This window comes from Seriola dumerili, unplaced genomic scaffold (genome assembly GCF_002260705.1).
Source record: "Seriola dumerili isolate Sdu_G_001 unplaced genomic scaffold, Sdu_1.0 BDQW01000219.1, whole genome shotgun sequence".
Taxonomy (NCBI): domain Eukaryota; kingdom Metazoa; phylum Chordata; class Actinopteri; order Carangiformes; family Carangidae; genus Seriola; species Seriola dumerili.
This window is the reverse complement of record NW_019174474.1, coordinates 4,663,590-4,680,777: the sequence shown is the minus strand read 5'-3', so window position 1 is coordinate 4,680,777 and position 17,188 is coordinate 4,663,590. Positions and strand designations below refer to the sequence as shown.

Sequence of the window (17,188 nt, the reverse complement as noted above, 5' to 3'; positions counted from 1 at the left end):
TGATTATGCATTTTGCATAGCTTTGGGACATGCATCACTCTTCCCAGACTGCTAATAAAGTGACCAGGGAGATGGGGAACCTAAATGAATCCTAAAGTGCCTGGCTTGCATTCCTCACTCCCTCACTCTCCCTCACCGCTCTGCTTAGTTATTCCAGCCCGTCGTGAAAAGCTGTGCGCCGCTCAGCTCTCCTCCTCCTTATGTCTGTCTGCTATAGCCAGGTGCTCTGTCTCCTGAAGAGGTGTGGCCTGCTCCTAATTGCCTGGACCACAGTGAACTATGGGCAAATGCTCTGTGTGAAGGAGCACCGTTGAGGAATAATTTTGAATAAATCACATAGTTAGCCGGGTGGTATTTTCTGCTAAATAAGCAGTTCGGCAGCCGTCTCACATGGAGGTGTGAGCGTTAGAATGACGGGTCACTTGCCATAGGTCATGTTGGGGAGGATTTAAATGATTTAAATGATGTCACTGCCACTGAAGGGGACAGGTTGAGGAAGGATGTGTAAGGCAGCACCTCTTTGTTGTTTGAACCTGACAGACTCTCATCCTTCACTCCTTCACTCTCCCCTCTGAAGGAGGGCTCATAGCCCTGGGACGAGGGCTTCTTATGATGAGAGAGGTGAGAGGTTGCTTGGATCTCTTTCACTCTTTCCCTCTCTCTTTCTCTCTCTGCCAGCAGAGAATGTTTTTATTGAAGTCTGAGAAGTGCTGACCACAGAGAGACAAGTCCAGTGCACACTGTAATGTTTTAAATCAGGAGATGAGCCAGTTGTAATAAGCTGCAGCCAAATAGACTCAGGCTTAGTTGATGTCTGCCAAACAAGCAAACATAACGTAATGTTGAATGCAGAAACCATCTGGCAACTGGCTATAACATTTATCTGCTATTACCCCAAGCTCCTTTAGCATCTTTAGCACAGTTTGAAACGAGCACAGGCTCTCAGATCCCATGATAAAGTTCATAAGAGATGCAATAGACTAATTAGATGTAATTCTGTGTTTGATGTCGCCATGAGATTTAAATTGTCTGATGCTGTCTCTCATCATCTTTCATAACCCACCAAGAGTATGTTCAGGCATGAAATGGGAACTTAATGAGTTTATGTATGTGTATGTACGTGCATGTGTTTGGTGCCCTACATATCCATGTCTGATTGCATTTCACATATTAGAGGGAAGAAAAAAAACAAAGGGAAAAGGAGAGGACGGTGTATGCGTGTAGTCGGTTGTCAGTTTGTTTCTGCTGTGAAGGACAGAGGGATTGTCTGCTAATGAACAGACAAGTGCGTCACAACGAGTCAACAGCTGCCATGTCCGACCATTCGGACACTGTAAGTCACAAATTTCAATGTCAGACTGTTCAAGAATAAGAGCTGCAAAGCTCTCTATAGTCAAATGCCATCGCCAGAAGAAACGTGTGGAATCATGATGATGCTGTCGCGAACAAGATGAGAATGTTTTTTTCTTTTCAGTTGTGAGTGTTTTTTTTTAAAGCAAATAGAAAGCAGGGCAACAAAAGCAATCTTTAATTTTTACCATGTAAAAATATACTATTTTATTTTATTTTTTATTAATAGTATTTTTTTTTAATATTTTCGTTGTATTTTGGGAAGAACTTTGCAAATCATCTTTCTTGACTTTTGCTTGACTTTTGCTTTGACTTGGCTTTTGCTGATATGGCTGTGTCTGTGAGCCTTGTTGTTTGTAGGATATCCTCTGCAGTCAGGTCTCATGGAACTGATATCAGTGAACCGCTGCAGGCATCCAAACAATCCTGCCCCAGGCACAGCTATCATTATTTTCTAGGAAGTTGTGTTCATGTACTGTATGTGTGAGCGTGCATCTAAGTATGTATGTGTGTGTGTGTGTGTGTGTGTGTGTGTGTGTGTGTGTGTGTTTGTGGGTGTGTGTGCGTGTTTGTATGCGCTTTGACACAGAGTTAACACTGGTTTACAGCTTAATCAGTCTGTGTAACTGAATGCATATTTATCAGAGAGAAAATTCATGCTCAAAGAATCAGACCTCAGCCCATACATCATTATCAAACACACATACGCACATGCATGCACACCTTGGACACACACAGACACGCACACATGCACACCCTTGGACACACACAGACACACACACACGGATCCACATTTCATTAGAGAGGCAGATTCAGGCAGCAGTAGATTAAAAACAACGTGTGTTTTTACAGGTCCATAAATCAAGCATGGGACGAGGGGGATTCATTTAGAGAACACCAGAGTTGTGGCGTAGTTGCCCTCACGTGACTAATGCTTAACTGCGATACTTTGATACACTGCCTTTTTATTAGTTTCATTCTCTCCTGCCCCATATCAATGATTATCTCTCAGCTCACATTTGACTTGCAGAGTAGGCTAGATGTTGTGTTCATTTTGGTCGAAGATTTCGATGATGAAGCGGCTTCCTTAGCTAACCAGTGATTAAGCCTACACATTGGCAAGTGATCAGGCCTACAGAACAGTATAACAGCATAATGTGTCCTAATTGTACACAGCTATCGTACATAGGATTGATCTTGCGTCTATGATCTAGATAAAGCACTTTATTTTTCTACTTACAGATTCTGTATTTGGATGGTAAAGCCAGGTCACATTCTTTATTCTCTCCATGCATTGAACTGGTCTCCCGGTGGATGCTGAACAGGGCTGTTAATCTGTTATTGCTGTTTGGGCTGCTCATACTTTCAAAATGGTACCAGTGTATTAATGGTGTGTGAAGCACTCCTATAAAATGTTTTGTTGATCGGTGATGTTGGGATATAAATGCAACATCACACATGCACACCCACACACTCACTCCCTCTTCATATGTCATACAGCTGTAGTCTGAATGCCCACTCTGCAGGGTGCTTCTGATGTTTACCTCTACGTTCATGTGTCTGTGTGTTTGTAATCCTTGGTTTCACAGCCGTCTGTGTGTGTGTCAGTGCTGGTCTCAGGCTAGAGAGCAGGTGTAATTTCCCCTGCACTAAAACCCCAACAAGTGGCACCAGGGGAGAGAGGAGCATATTACAGGTTCAAACGGCTCTGCTCCCGTGGACTACAGAGAGCTACAGGCTCTCCTGACCTGCGACCAGGCACAGCCCTGGTGTGTGTGTGTGTGTGTGTGTTTGTGTGTTTGTGTGTTGAGGGAGGCTCAGAGGTGTCGGAGCTGCCTCACTGTGTTTCTTTCATAGTGTAAAGCCTTTATTAGGGTCTGGACCTGTTTGGGGGGCCGCAGGGCAATATTATTTCACATGTTCCAGTCGAGAAATGAGCATGTGTGTGTTTGCGTGCGTGTGGGTGTGTGTTTACTGTACAACTTTTAGATAACCAGCTCTATATAGAGGCAGGTTAGAAGGTGAACAGGTTGGGTAAATATATCAAATAACTCTGTAATGAAAACCTGCTGTAAACCAGTGAACACAGTTTGACCTCTAACCTCTAACTCCCACAGTCACAACATTATATGTAGACCACAGGGGCTCAGCTGATTAAATCTGCGGGGGGTCTGGATGCCATAAAGAGGAAGTGTGATGTCTCAAACTTTGGTGAGCTTTTTGTTCTATCAGTATTGTCATAATGGATTGGGTTATTTTTTTTCTGAGAGGACAGTTGACTTTTATGCAATTTTTAAAGCAATTTTAGTCGTTGACTATTTGCAAAATCACTCCCCTGGACAGCAAATGTCCAATCCTTGGATGCTAGAGACAGAATCAGAGTTTAGGGTATCTTTATCAGCTCTGTCCTGCTCCATTAGATTTGGGAAAGATGACACTCCATCCACCCCAGCCAAACTCGTTATCTGAGATAGCGTTATGTGTGTTAAACACATTAGTTAGTCCTCATCCTAACAGCCTTTTCTCCTGTAATGTTAAAAGGGAAACACAGTGTTTGGAAATATGAACAATAAAGCATAAATCCAATCTTTTTCCTGATAACACTATCTGACTCTACACTGCAATACAAGAACACTGCTGTGTTTCCATTTTGTTGTCTTCTTCATGGCTCATCAACTGGTGAGGATGTTAACTTTTTGCCAGGAATATACAGCTTTAGCCTCAGTCTTTTAGCAAACTATCACGAGTATATATTTTATTTTTAAAATTAGGTAACTGTAAACCTTAAAAAGTCATCCGAAAATGCCGTTTTCAGCCAACTCGGTGAGTCAGTGTTAACTTAGTTGTTGCAGTTGATAAAATCTACTTCGCCCTGTTTATGTCTCTATCTGTCAGAAATCAACCCACTGCTTCCAAAATTACTGAGAAATTAAAGTGGTAAATCCGCCCTCACTATTGTTGTAAACTGCACACAGGCAATGCGAGAATGGAAAGCTTGACGGTCGTGGCAACAGTAGTTAAAGGTCAGTTGGGTCAGACTCCTATTGGTATTTTAGAGCGCAGGTGCAGAAGTGTCAGTACAAATGTCTGAGGAAAATATTAGCTCTAATTCATTTCTACTTGATAATCCACAGAGCGTCTTCTCCCCTGTCATTTACAGTGGTATTCTATCAGACACAGAGACCTGCTACAAGATAGAGTAATTTGACAGACCTTTGTCATTCAGGTCTGACTGTGGCAGTGAATGGTGAACGGAGTTAATTGGTGCCTCTCATCTCTCCTCCGAAGGGCACTGCTGCCTAATAATACAGTGTCATGATAAATTAGCCCAAATAAAACCCTACACACAGCAATGAATGATGTGCTTATGTCTGTATGAGTGCATGTGGGTACATGGGCACTTGAATATTTCCTCGAGTGAGTCTGCCTCATTAATTTTTTGGTAACCAAATCTCCATTAGGTTTGAATGAATGACCAAAGTTGAGCCAACTAGGGCAAACAAGAGGGCCGGACTGATGGGCAGGCGGGAGGTAAAATCACTAGGGATGAAGGGAAGAGTGCAGAGTGTGGGTGAGGAGAGAGTGAAGGAAGGAGTGAGGTGAGGTGAGATGGGGGTGGTGTGGCAAGGATGCTCATCCATTACATCCCACAGCGGCCCAGGGGTTGGCTTCAGCAAGACTGATTCAGAGCGATCAGGTTTGGACTCCATCTCCCATAAATCCTGGCATGTGACGCTGATGGATATGGGCCATAAAGCCTCCCGCTCTGACATGTGGAGAGCAACATGGAGAACCATGGGAAAATGTGAGTGCTCCAGGTTAATGTCAACGAGGCCTGGGAGTGAAGAGGGGATGATGGAGAGAAGGAAAGACAGGGACAGTGAGAGATCAGAGGTGCAGAGAGGGGGATTGAGAAGACTGAGTGGGCCGAGAGCAGAATGTGAAACAGCAGAGAGTATGTGGGAACACTCTAACAGAATTTACTGTGACATTGCAATAATTCAGCTGTCACCATACTGGTTTAAACTCATGTTGCTTGGAGTGCAGTAGGTAGTGGCACCCCATTTGAAAGAGACAAAGACATGTAAATATCTTGACACTGACACTCATTTTGTAATTTATTTCCTCCCATCTTCAGAGCTTGGTAATAAGCCACATGGCTATATCACAGTGTTTGGCAAGAGTATTAGTGTTTTTGTAGTGTAATTAATTGTGTGTGTCTTTTCATTTATTCTGTTATTGTATGTCTACGTGGTGTTTAATGCATGACCAAGACAGATATAGCTCATTAAAAAAGCCTTGTGATTATAAAAGGGCCAAATACAGGAACTGCCGACCTGGCTAGACAGGAAATGGAGACATGTATACTTCCTCATTAACAGAACCCCATTTGGGCCATAAAGTACCATCCCAATGCGCTCAAGGAAAATGCCCTGATTAGAGGAGTGGAGGGGCATTGTTGCCCTAATGAAGGTTTCCCCCACAGTCATTTATGATATTGGTATGGGTGGTATGGTGACTAGGCCTGTGGGATGAGCTGACTTACGGAGAGATGGACGTGAGCTAGCGGATGCAGTATATTTGGATTGGTGGGAGAGATGAGAGGGCCAGGGGAATGCATATCCACAACTCATTTGCGGGAGTCAGTTTTACTAGGTTGGGCTAATGGAGATGAGCTTGTGTTAAGAGCCAGGGGAGACGCTAATTTTACATAAAACCAAAAGAGGCCTGAGAGCTGCGAGGGTGTGTGTGTTTTGTGTGTTAGGTCAGGTTGTGCTTGCTTTATTCTGCCGGCTCACCAAGCGAGCACTGACCATCTTTTCTCATAGAAGCTTTCTCTATCCAGCTTGAAGAGAAACGATTGACGTCACTTATCATTACCATGTTTGCTCTTTTAATTTACATTTTAATGAATTGATATCTGATTAAAAAACACTGCATTTGGTTTAATCGTGCAGAGAGAGAGAGACCTCCGTTCAGATTTACTGAGATTGTGTTTGAGGATAATCTGCACATTTTTTTGTTTTTTTTTTTGTTTTTGCGATTCTGTTGTGAAGAGAGCAAACTTTTCATTCCTTCTCTCTGACAAATTCATGCAAATTAGAGACCTTTGCACAATGTTTCTGCCAATGTTCAAAGGATTTTACTGGCACTACAACAATTTTTGGGCGAGCTGGAGAGTTTTAATAGACAAAATGTTTTATTTGCTCAGCCTTGTGTAGAAACCGCTATTATGTAGGACAGATAGTGGGATTTTGTGTGGGAATTTATGAGGCTTTGTTTTTTTTGGTGCCATTATGGTGTTTCATAAATAGCATTCTGACTGTCTACTATTTTCCTCTATAAAGTCCTCACCATCTTAGTAATAATGGCAGTCACTGAAGGAGTGCTGCTTTTTATATAGGGAAGAATATTGAACTAACTCCTGCAATGAATTTGAAAAAGTCTTGCTTGGAAAAATCAACATACTTGTAAATATTGATGTTAAGGCCTGCTTACAAATACCTCGGCCAAATCTTAAGCATAAACTTCTCTTCTGCCCACAGCCGTCTCCTCCTCTCCCACCCTCCTAATTTCTCCACTTTTTCTCGTCCCACCCCCCATCACCCCCCCCCCCCACCATCAGCCACAGGAGCTACCTGAGGCCCTTGTGTCCACCTCATTCATCACCTGGGTTTGATTCCTCTGCTTTGAGAGAGAGAGAGAGAGAGAGAAAGAGAGAGAGAGAGAAGGAGAGAGAAAGGAAGAAAGAGTTGAGGAGGAAGAGTAAAGAGTCATAACAAACCCTCCTCTGTTCTCTCCTCTTCTTTTCTACCCCCCTTCTTCAGTGTGTGAGGGAGAGATGAATGCAGCCAGTGGAATTAATTGCACCCCGTTACTGAAGATCAGCAAGTTTGCACTGTTGGCGTGCTGATCTGCCATATGGCTGCCCACTAGGTGAACACTTTGATTAATGTTGCCCACTCCCCAGTTTTTTTCCCCCACTAATATTTGATTCTGATAACTGAAACTCAGCTCCTCATTCTGAGTCTCTCCATCTTCAGTCCTCACTCTCCTCCTGTTTCTCTTTTGTGTAGTCTTTTCCTCCGCTCACCTGAGCCATCTGTGTTTGCAGGCAAAGTTTGGTTTCCAGTCTTGCATTCTCTTTCATTGTTGTTTTTCTTCAAGTTTCACTTACAAAGTCTTTGTGTGATGTGGCGTCGGTGTGGGCCGTGTGGAGTTTACAGTATCAGTGAGATTAGAGGGAGAAAGAAAGGCCAGAGTGCGTCTGTGTTCGAGAGACGTTTGGAGCTATGGGTAGATGTCCTTTGCAGTTGATTAGGCCCCTGGTGTGCCGAGTGTTTCTCTATTAGCCTCCTCAGCCTCTTGTCTTCTACTGTGCACAGTGACTACTTTCCACCCCAGAGGTCCGGGATACACACACACACACACGCACAAACAAACAGGTACGGACACACACACATGCCATGCACACAGTCAGATAGGAAGCTGTGCTGTGGTCCAGGCAGTAACAAGGAGGTGAACAGATGCTGGAGTCACAATATCAATAGGGCTGAGTGTAGGTAATAATACCTTAGCAGGGTTCAGCCATGAGACAGCGCTAACTAGAGAGGCAACTCTCAAGTGGAGCATTCACTATCTGCAAATCACACCATGTAGCTGTGTGTGCATGTGCGTGTTTGTGTTTGTGGGTGCACATACTCCCATTACATGTAGGAGAGAGCCTGTTTTTGCTGCAGGGGAGCAGTGGGATGGTGTCAGTGCCATCATCAACTCTGAGATAAAATGTTCTCACCTAAGGTCACAAGTTCAAGTTTGTTTTCTTTTTTCTTCTGCTATAATGAGGCAGCAATACAGAACACTATGCAGACATCTATGCTGGAGCATCTATTACAATATCTCGGGTGCTTTGTTTTCTCTCTGTTTTATGGCTTGTTCCTGCTGCTCGTCTATTTTGGTCTTCCTCAGTCTTGTTAAGTGCTGCCATTCTCCTGTGTTTGGATGTGGCCCAGAGGGCCCTTAGCAAGACCAGGGGCTGGGAATGAGCTGCGAGCCCCAGCCAGGGGGTGCCCATGGTAGGCTGCCAGTTCCACTAAATCTCCCTGATTACCCGGGGTGGCTGTGGTGTGATGGGGGTGTTACCAAGGTGGTGGGCTCTCCAAAGAGGCTGATTGAGATGCAAATGGAGGCTATAACTCAGAGGTAATGCAGACCTGAGCACCCTTTGCCTCGTCCGTTCCTGCTCACCTCACCCTCTCATCGCTCCCCATTTACTCCAGCATAGGAGGAGGGACTGTTATTGTCGCAGGATAAAGTTAGATATTTATCATAGTGTTAGATGGGAGGAGAGAAATAAGATGTTAGTGTGGCGGCTGAGAAGAATAAGAAAGTACGTACATGTAGATTGGTAGTGGTTTTGATGAAGGTAAACAATAACACCAGATACAGCCAGAGGCAGTGCACACACTCCCGTAGCTGACCACATTAGCACACTCAGAGACACACCTGGAGATAGCCAAGTCTGCTTCTGTTTCTTAGAAAGAGCAGATGGACACAATAAAGAGCGAGGGACTCTGCTTGCTAGTAGAAAGGTGGAATGAACAGGGGAAGAGGAGGGGGAGGAGTAATTGCAGAGTCCTTTGCTGAATTGTTCTGTGGATGCAAATTTAAATCCCTCCTATTATTTTAATAATCTGCCTTTTACTGCTTGTGCTCGGATCATTTGTTTGCAAACCAGGTTATTTGGAGAGGGAGGCTCGGGGGTAATTTCATGCTTTGGAGCATTTATATCTATAACTTAATGAGGAGAGGGCCTGTTGTTTCCTGGTAATACACTGCTAGAGGGGAGCAAACTTTTTATTCTCCGTTTAGGGTACTGTTAGAGGGCAATAATGTGAGATTACTCTGATGGAATTAAGGAGCAAACTGAGGAGAGACCTAATGCAGCTTTAGGTGATAGACCAAACTTAATAGTGATGCTTCATTCAAGGTTTTTTAGGTTCATGGGGTGTACCATAGGAGATGGGCTTTCCCATTTGCCCATCACAATAAAAGTGCACAGATTTTTTTCAAAGATTTCTCCAAATTTACGCATCCTCAATCCCCAACCGCTGTCTAATTGGACACAGTCTGTTTTTACCCTTACGTACATTTTCTTTTCCTTCTATTATCTCAACTTCTTAAAATGTTTATGCAGACTGAACGTAGTCTGTGTATCAGTTTATGAAATTCAAATCTGTCTCCTGCTTATTGTCACTCAGTTCGTGCCAGGGCAGGGAGTCAGCCTAGTGGCCCAGCCCAACTCAATTTAACACAACCTTATTACATTTAGCTGAGAGACAAAAGAAGGACTCGCCATCTCCAGAAAGTAGCACACAGTCTAGTGAGATGATCAGGATTGTTAATGTAGTTACTCTCCTTCAGTGGAGCCAAAGACGTCGTGGGATGTCGCGATGGAGGGAGAAGATGTGTGTCCACGTCTCGTCGTCCACCGCCTCTCCTCCTCTTCCTCTTTCCTTCCTCCTTCGCTCTCATTCCTTCACTCCTCAGTTCCCCTGTGAAGGACTCTTCTCCGGGGCAAATTGAATCAGACTGCATGAATTAAAGCAATAATTCAATTTGTTTACAAGGCATCATTTATTCTCTGTCAGGCCCGCACTCCGTTGACAATCGGTGGCTCGCTGACCCCCGACCTTTGCTGAGGTCACATGATGCATTTATTACATTGTTCAACGAGAGTCTTTCAAGCTATTATCAGGTGACAAGGGGCTAAAGATGCATGATGAGAATCCTATTATTCAAATTTGCGCAACACTGTAACAGAATGCAAAACCACATGACCTTATCAGCAGACAGGGTGGATCATGTAAATGGTGCTTGAACAACTACAGTTGGCGGAAATGAATGTTCTCATGAATAGGAAAATTATAATAATGATACTTTTTTATTATTGTTTAATATCTGACAGTGGCACTGTGAGCCTTTTGCTTGTTCCCCCGTTTATTTCCCCTTTCTAAAAAATTTCATCCCCGGCTCTTCCATTCATTCATTTGTTATTTTTGTAACGCTAACTCAGTATCACTACTGTGAGAGAAAACAAGATACTCTATCCCAGAGAGCAGTGAAAAAAAAAGGCACAATCTCTTGTATTTCCAGGCTAAACTATTGTGACAGTGGAAAATGGTAAGCAGTTTAGAATATTGCTAAACAAAAGAGCTTTTAATCAAAGTGCATACAAGACCCTGCGGAGTGTAAAACACTCCCTCATCAAAAGGCCTATTATACACTTACACACATCAAAGGCCTCCATGTTTCTTAATTGCCAGATTCTTTTCTTATTCAATTATGTCATGCTTATGTTTTTATAAAGCTGATACAAAAAAGGCTTGGGTAACCAAATCAAAGGCGCTTAATTTATCATCTCTGTACAGTGATGTGTGTTCACACAGTGTATGTATGTGTAAATGTGTGCATTTCCGCGTGTGTGTTTGGTACTTTACCAGCCCTCCAGATACCGAGATGATACAAGGCGCAAGTGTTTCAGGAGAAATTAAACAGTGAAAAACTAGCAGGTTTAGATAAAGCAATCACATTACCGCCACACTTGAAAAGAACACATTATTTTGTACTTGAGAGAGTCGCGCTTTATTGCTGACACCCCCAAATAGAAAGTTGTATATACAGTATAAGTTCACAGGGTCTAGGTTGTTTTTCTCCAACTTTATTGTTATCTAACCACAACATAATCAGCCTCTAAGTCTGCGCGTGCCGTTCACCCAGTCACTAAAGTCCCTGTGCAGAATTGCAAAATAAGCTGGGTGTAAATATGTAATTGCCAGTGCTTATTCTGAGATCTGAAATATTAGGGAGCAATATGGATTGCATTAAAATCCTGGTTGTTAGGGGTATCGGTTACACTGAAGACATGCAGGAAAATGTGCACTGTCTGCGAATCTGGCGGAGATGGAGTTGGTGAGATGAGGGGGGAGATAGGAGCAGGAGAGGGTGAGGAAATGGAGAGGAAGAGACAGAGAGGAAGAGGAGAGTAAGATGAAAATCTCTTGATGTCTTTCTGAGAACATAGACACATTATTTAAATCTCCATCACTTTTTAATGTAAATCTGATCAGGCTCCGCGCTGGACGAAGAGGGGGAGAAGTGAGGCAGAAACGGAGACACACACACACACACACACACACAAACACTCACACACACACACACACACACACACACACACACACTTTATATACATAGGAAGACAGAGAGCAGGTTTATAATATAACATTGTTAGGATTGAAAGCTGAATGTTACCATCTCACTTCACACTTTATCTGCTATAGAACACAAATGCGCACAAAACACTTTTGAAAAGATATCAGCTGTCCTTTGCCTTAATGAAAAAACACTCACGCAGGCTGGCTGCTGAATATTTCGTGTGTGCGTTTCGGTACATATGGGTGCATGTGTAAGTTTGTATGTGCGTGTGTATGTGTGCGTTTGTGTGGAATCTGATATCTGCCTCAGGCCCCATGGCCCTGGTCTGTCTGCATCCGAAAAGCAAACTCTGCAATTATGATGACCGCCCTGTCCTTTTCATTTCCCATCTCTGTCTCTCTCTCTCTGTCTCTCTCTCTCTCTCTCTCTCTCTCTCATTCTGTCTGTCTCTCTTTCCCTCTTTCTGTCTTTATTTTTCTCTCTCTCTCTGACCTGTCTGTCTCTCTCCTGAAAGGTAAAGAAATTCTCAACAGTTAGCCAATAACAGATTTGATCACACCGCGTAGGTCTTCTTGCACTTCCTTCTGTGTGCAGTCTGCCTCTCACACATGCTTAAATATCACCTTTCCTTCTGCTTCTGATATTTTATTTATGTTTTGGGCGACAACCTCAACATCGCATAGTTCTCAAACAAACAAAGAGTTTTGTGTATTTTTAGGATTTTAGTTGAAGTATTAACACCTCTAATGTGAATGAACGTAAAAAATGACTAATTAATGATGCAAAAAATGTTACTATTATCATGATGGTTTCCTGCATTTTTTCTCAGTTTTTATTTCATTCTATAAATTTTTTATATTGTTGGTATTTTTTGCATGATATTCCCAATTTAAACTGTGGTCTGAAATTTATATTATATTATATTATATATATTATATTGTATTGGTGGAAAGTAGCTGAGTACATTTACTTTATTGTGCTGTACTTGTGCTTTACTTGAATATTGCTATTTGATGATACTGTACTTCTATTCCACTACATTACAGGGAAATATACTTTTTACTTCACTAAATTTATTTGATAGTTAAAGTTCATAGTTACATTGCAGATTAAGAATTTGAAAACCTATAATGAGCATATAAAATATAATGCATCGCTATACAGTGAATTAAATTACACAGCAGTATATAAAGTACTTAAATTCGCTTCACCTCAACCAGCTATAACATTAAAATTCTGCTTACATGTTAATGCATCAGTATTAATAATCCTATACTATAAAATGTAATTGTCTAACTCTAACTTTGTCAGCATAATTAGTACCTTTTGTTTATTAAAGGTACATATGCTGCCAATACTTACTAATACATTTGCCTAAGTCAGTTTTTTAATAGAGGAGTTGGAATGAAGTATTTTAATGTTTATCTGTAGTTATTTTTGCCTTTTGTCATTTCAAATCCTCCCTCCTTCTTTGTGTTTTCTCTCAGCATGTTCAGTGTTTCTCTGCAGCCTCTACACAGCTTCTTGTCAGGTCTCAGTGAGTGATTACCTGATTGAAGTGCTTACTAATTAATATGTTTCATTAATTACAGTCATTAATGCTGTGTTTACTAACATGGCCCTGCTGTACCCTCAGTGCGTCACTGAACGGAAATGTCAGCAAGTACTTAACTTAGGCCTGGCCTTTACTCCCTGTGTGTGTGTATGTGTGTGTGTGTGTGTGTGTGTGTGTGTGTGTGTGTGTGTGTGTGTGTGTGTGTGTGTGTGTGTGAGAGAGAGGTACCCCTGATGTCCGTGTTAAGAGTATCAGCACGTATGTGCCTCATTCTTCATGTTTCTCATCTGGAAAATCATCCCATGTCCTTCCTTCACCTTTCCCATATCTGCCCCTGCAATTGCTTGATTTGTAACTTGATTTCAGGAAAGGGAAAACCTGTAGATTATCCAGCTTTCATTAGGGGGGAAAAACCCAGTCCGTTTCAGAGAAAGAAGAAATCAATTTAATACAGACTTAACTGGAGGAAATTGCATATTCTGCCTGTATGTGCTGAACAGGCACTTTCTCTTCCTCACCAGAGACCTGCCTCCCTATTAATTGCAGTGTGTGTGCATGTCAGTGAGTAAGTGGATGTGTATGTGTATGTGCACACTTGTTTGTTTGTGTGTGTTTGTGTTTGTAATGTGCAGAGCGTCTGAATTCATTTCTGTGCTAGGTGTTTGAATGCATGTTGCTTGAGTGTGTATTCAGTCTCTTTGTGTGTGGAGGTCAGTTCTCCGATCTGCGGTAAGGCACTCAGCCAGATGTGTCTGTTTCTTTATTTGTGGTGTGCATGTGCGTTCACCGCACGTGGTGTGTGTCCATATTTCTTTGTTGGTGTATGGAGCATGCATAAGCACAAGCGCATGTGACTTAGCCAGGTGGAGAGGAGATTGGTTGGTATTTATGAACAAACGTCATAATTGTGACAGGATGATATACGAGCAGCACATTCCACGGTTTCCCCCCTCCTTTCTGTTCTCTTTTTCTTTTTGCTAAAAATATATATCAATGATAAAATACAGTCTTAAAAGCTGATGACCAATTTAGTGTGGCGTGTTGCGGACAAGGTCATGGAGATCTGAGTTCCTCTGTGTTCCTCCCTCCGAGGCCTGTTCTAATCTACAGAGCAAGAAGAGGGGCTCAAAGTCATTTCTCTAATTGCTTTTATAAGGTGCCCTTTTCACATGGTGTCTTCCCTGCTCATTCACTTTCACCGCCATTACAAAACCTTACCTCCGCACCTGCAAGTAAAAATATAGCCATTGAATATTGCCATTGCTTTATACTGATATTAGTTGTTTTATATTCACACAGAGTGAGAGAAACTATATCAAACTATAGAAATGAACATGGTTCACTTTTTATCTTCCCCTACTCACTCTTTTACCATCCCTCTCCCTGCCTGAGGTGTTAACTGAGGTCTGCAGGCCAAGTGTTTCATCTATATGGGGGGGACTTTTGATTTCTTAAGTGTTGTCCCTGCATTGGTGATCTATAAGGGGAGCTGAGGTGGTGAGGGGGCAGCATGGGGTGAGGGAAGATGGAAACAGGGGTTAAAGTGTGAGAGGGAGGACTGAGAGGGATAAGGGGAGAGGGGGATGAGATTGAGCCTAGTGCATTAAGACAGTGTATTATTTGGCGGTTCCACTTGCTTGCGTCCATTAGGGGCGGCTGCTGTGCTATTAAAGGGGTCAGCGAAGTGTGTGTACCTGTGTGTGCACATGTGTGAGTATGCCTACATGTGTGTGTTTTAAGAGTTAGTAGAGTGGTCCAGTATCTTATTGAACAGGATGGGGCTCCCCTGCTCTAATACCTCTTCATTTTATTGGATTGGATGGTCCCAGTTATAATTGTATTAGAGCTCTTCCCCCTCCATCCCCCACTCTGTCTCCGTCTTTCTCCACAGCAGTGACCACACGTCATTCCCCAACACACGTGGAAAACACCAGGAGAGACGAGGAGAACCTCTGCAGAGGCCAGCTACCTCAACTCACGGGGGCACACTTTTTCCCCTCCTTCCTTCTTTGCCTCCTCCTGGTGAAAGTCGTGAAGGTCATTGTCACGTTACAGACAGCTGTTCTCTTGGGCTGACGGCTGGAGGTGTGTGTGTGTGTGGGGGGGGGGTGGGGGGGGGGGGGGGGGGGGGGGGGGGGGGGGGGGGGGGGGTGAGAGGTGGCGGCAGGAGTAGAGGGCTGAGGGATCTGATGCCCCTGTTATCGTCTTGGTGACCTTGCCGCTTTCTCTCTCAAACATGCGTCTCTTTTGCGGATGTGCAGTCATGAAGATGAGCACACAGTCGTCGCAATTTCGAGTTTTCAAGCCCTAAAAGCTTATTTACACGTCTGTTTCATTCATAATTAGCCTTTTGCTTTTAGATGGAGCAATAGGTTGTGTGTAGCTGGGGGCGGTGAGCTCTGTCACCCCGAGCTGAGCTCTGTGGTGTTGCACACTCAGCGATTACTCCAGAGTTAACCAGAGAGGCTTTGCTGCCTCTCACTTTTCCTTCGCCCTTGAAGAGACCAGGAGTTGTCAGGGTCCTCATAAAAACCCTGAACGATTGCGGCCGTGCGTTCTCCCTCTCTTTTTCTACCCCTTTTTTTCCTCTTCTCCTTCCAAAACCTGGCCATCTGTCTAATTGTTCACCTCCATCGCTTTAATGCTTTTTACATGCTTTTCCCCCCCTCTTTCCAGGCAATAAACTTTATTTTCTTCGCAAGACTTCAATCTGCAGGGGGAGGGTAGGCGGACGGGCGGGCAGGCAGGCAGGCTGCTCACCTTCTCCCTGCTGGATTTGCTCCAGTGGCCCCCCTTCAACCCCCCTCTATCCTCCCTCTGGTCTCCCATTACTCCATCTCGCCTTCCCTTTTCCCCCCTGTCTCTAGAGAAGGGGATATGTGTTCGTCAAGCTGACACCTGCTCTCATCTTCTCTGCTGGTCATACACACACTGAGGGCTACCCTGTTGAGGAGGCCTTATACTGACCTGTTAATGATCACACTGCTGCGTGCTCTGACCTTGTTCGGGAGTAATGTTTCATTTTTCTCTTCGTATAATTCAATTCTCCGTTTCCAAAGAACAACCGAAGGCTTTTTTTTTTTTTTAAACACACATTTAAACTGTAACGTTTTCTCATTACATCACTCAGCTTCCTCTTACACTTGTATGAATACCTGGTGTCCAAATATTTGTTTCACAGCTAAGGCCTTTTCCTTTTACCTGCATCTCTGTTAATGTATACTGTGTAAAAGTGGCTAGGAGTGTAAATGCATATTGCAGATAGAAGTCATTAAATTAGACAGTTGTCTCCTCTCACCTGTGATTACTGCTGTGTGCAGATCATATAAGCAGGTACCCTATAATCATATCTATAATAGCCATAATCAGCCCTTTAATGCTTTGTAATAGCATCCATATAATGGTATAGAGTAGCATCAAGAGAATAATTCAGGCATAGATAATGGTGTGATACCCTTGAGTCACAACATTGAATTTGTTGTGTGCGTGTGTGGGTGTGCGTGTGCCTGTGTATGCATGTATAAATACACCCTGGGGCAGTTAAGGTGTCTGTAAAATGCCTGAAGAATCACATTTCCATCAGAAGGCGCTCTTAACCCTTTGTTGTTTTCTTTGTGCTCACTGCTCCATGGAGCGTCCTCGCTGTGAGTGTCATGTACACTTAGCTCTACGTAGACAGACATGCAGAGGAAAGACGTTCCCATATGACGCCCACAGACTGGAGATCAGATCAGTGGAAAAGGCTGACAGGGGAGCAGCAGCAGCAGCAGCAGCAGCAGCAGCAGCAGCGGTGGTGGCGGGTGGAGAGCGGAACGCTGAACGCTCTTCCGGGGTGTAATGTGAGCTGACAGTGTTCCTCTGGGATGGCGGGCAGGACGAAGGGGAGAGGTAGCATCAGGAATACCTGGCGCTACTGAAGCCAGAGCCCAGCTGGGAGTCCTGGGAGAAATATCTCCTTTTCCCTTCCCAGCATGAGGGATGAGTGTAATGGACCGTTAGTCTGAACCGAACACACTCCACCTCGATTCACACTGTACACACTTGTGCTAACATACACCAAGGTCCCAC

At 43.5% G+C, this 17,188-nt stretch overlaps 1 protein-coding gene across 1 annotated transcript in view; it reads left to right on the top strand.

Moving 5' to 3' along the window:
* Positions 1-17,188, top strand: part of wwox (WW domain containing oxidoreductase) — a 143,974-nt gene that overhangs the window by 17,314 nt on the left and 109,472 nt on the right. The window lies entirely within an intron of this gene.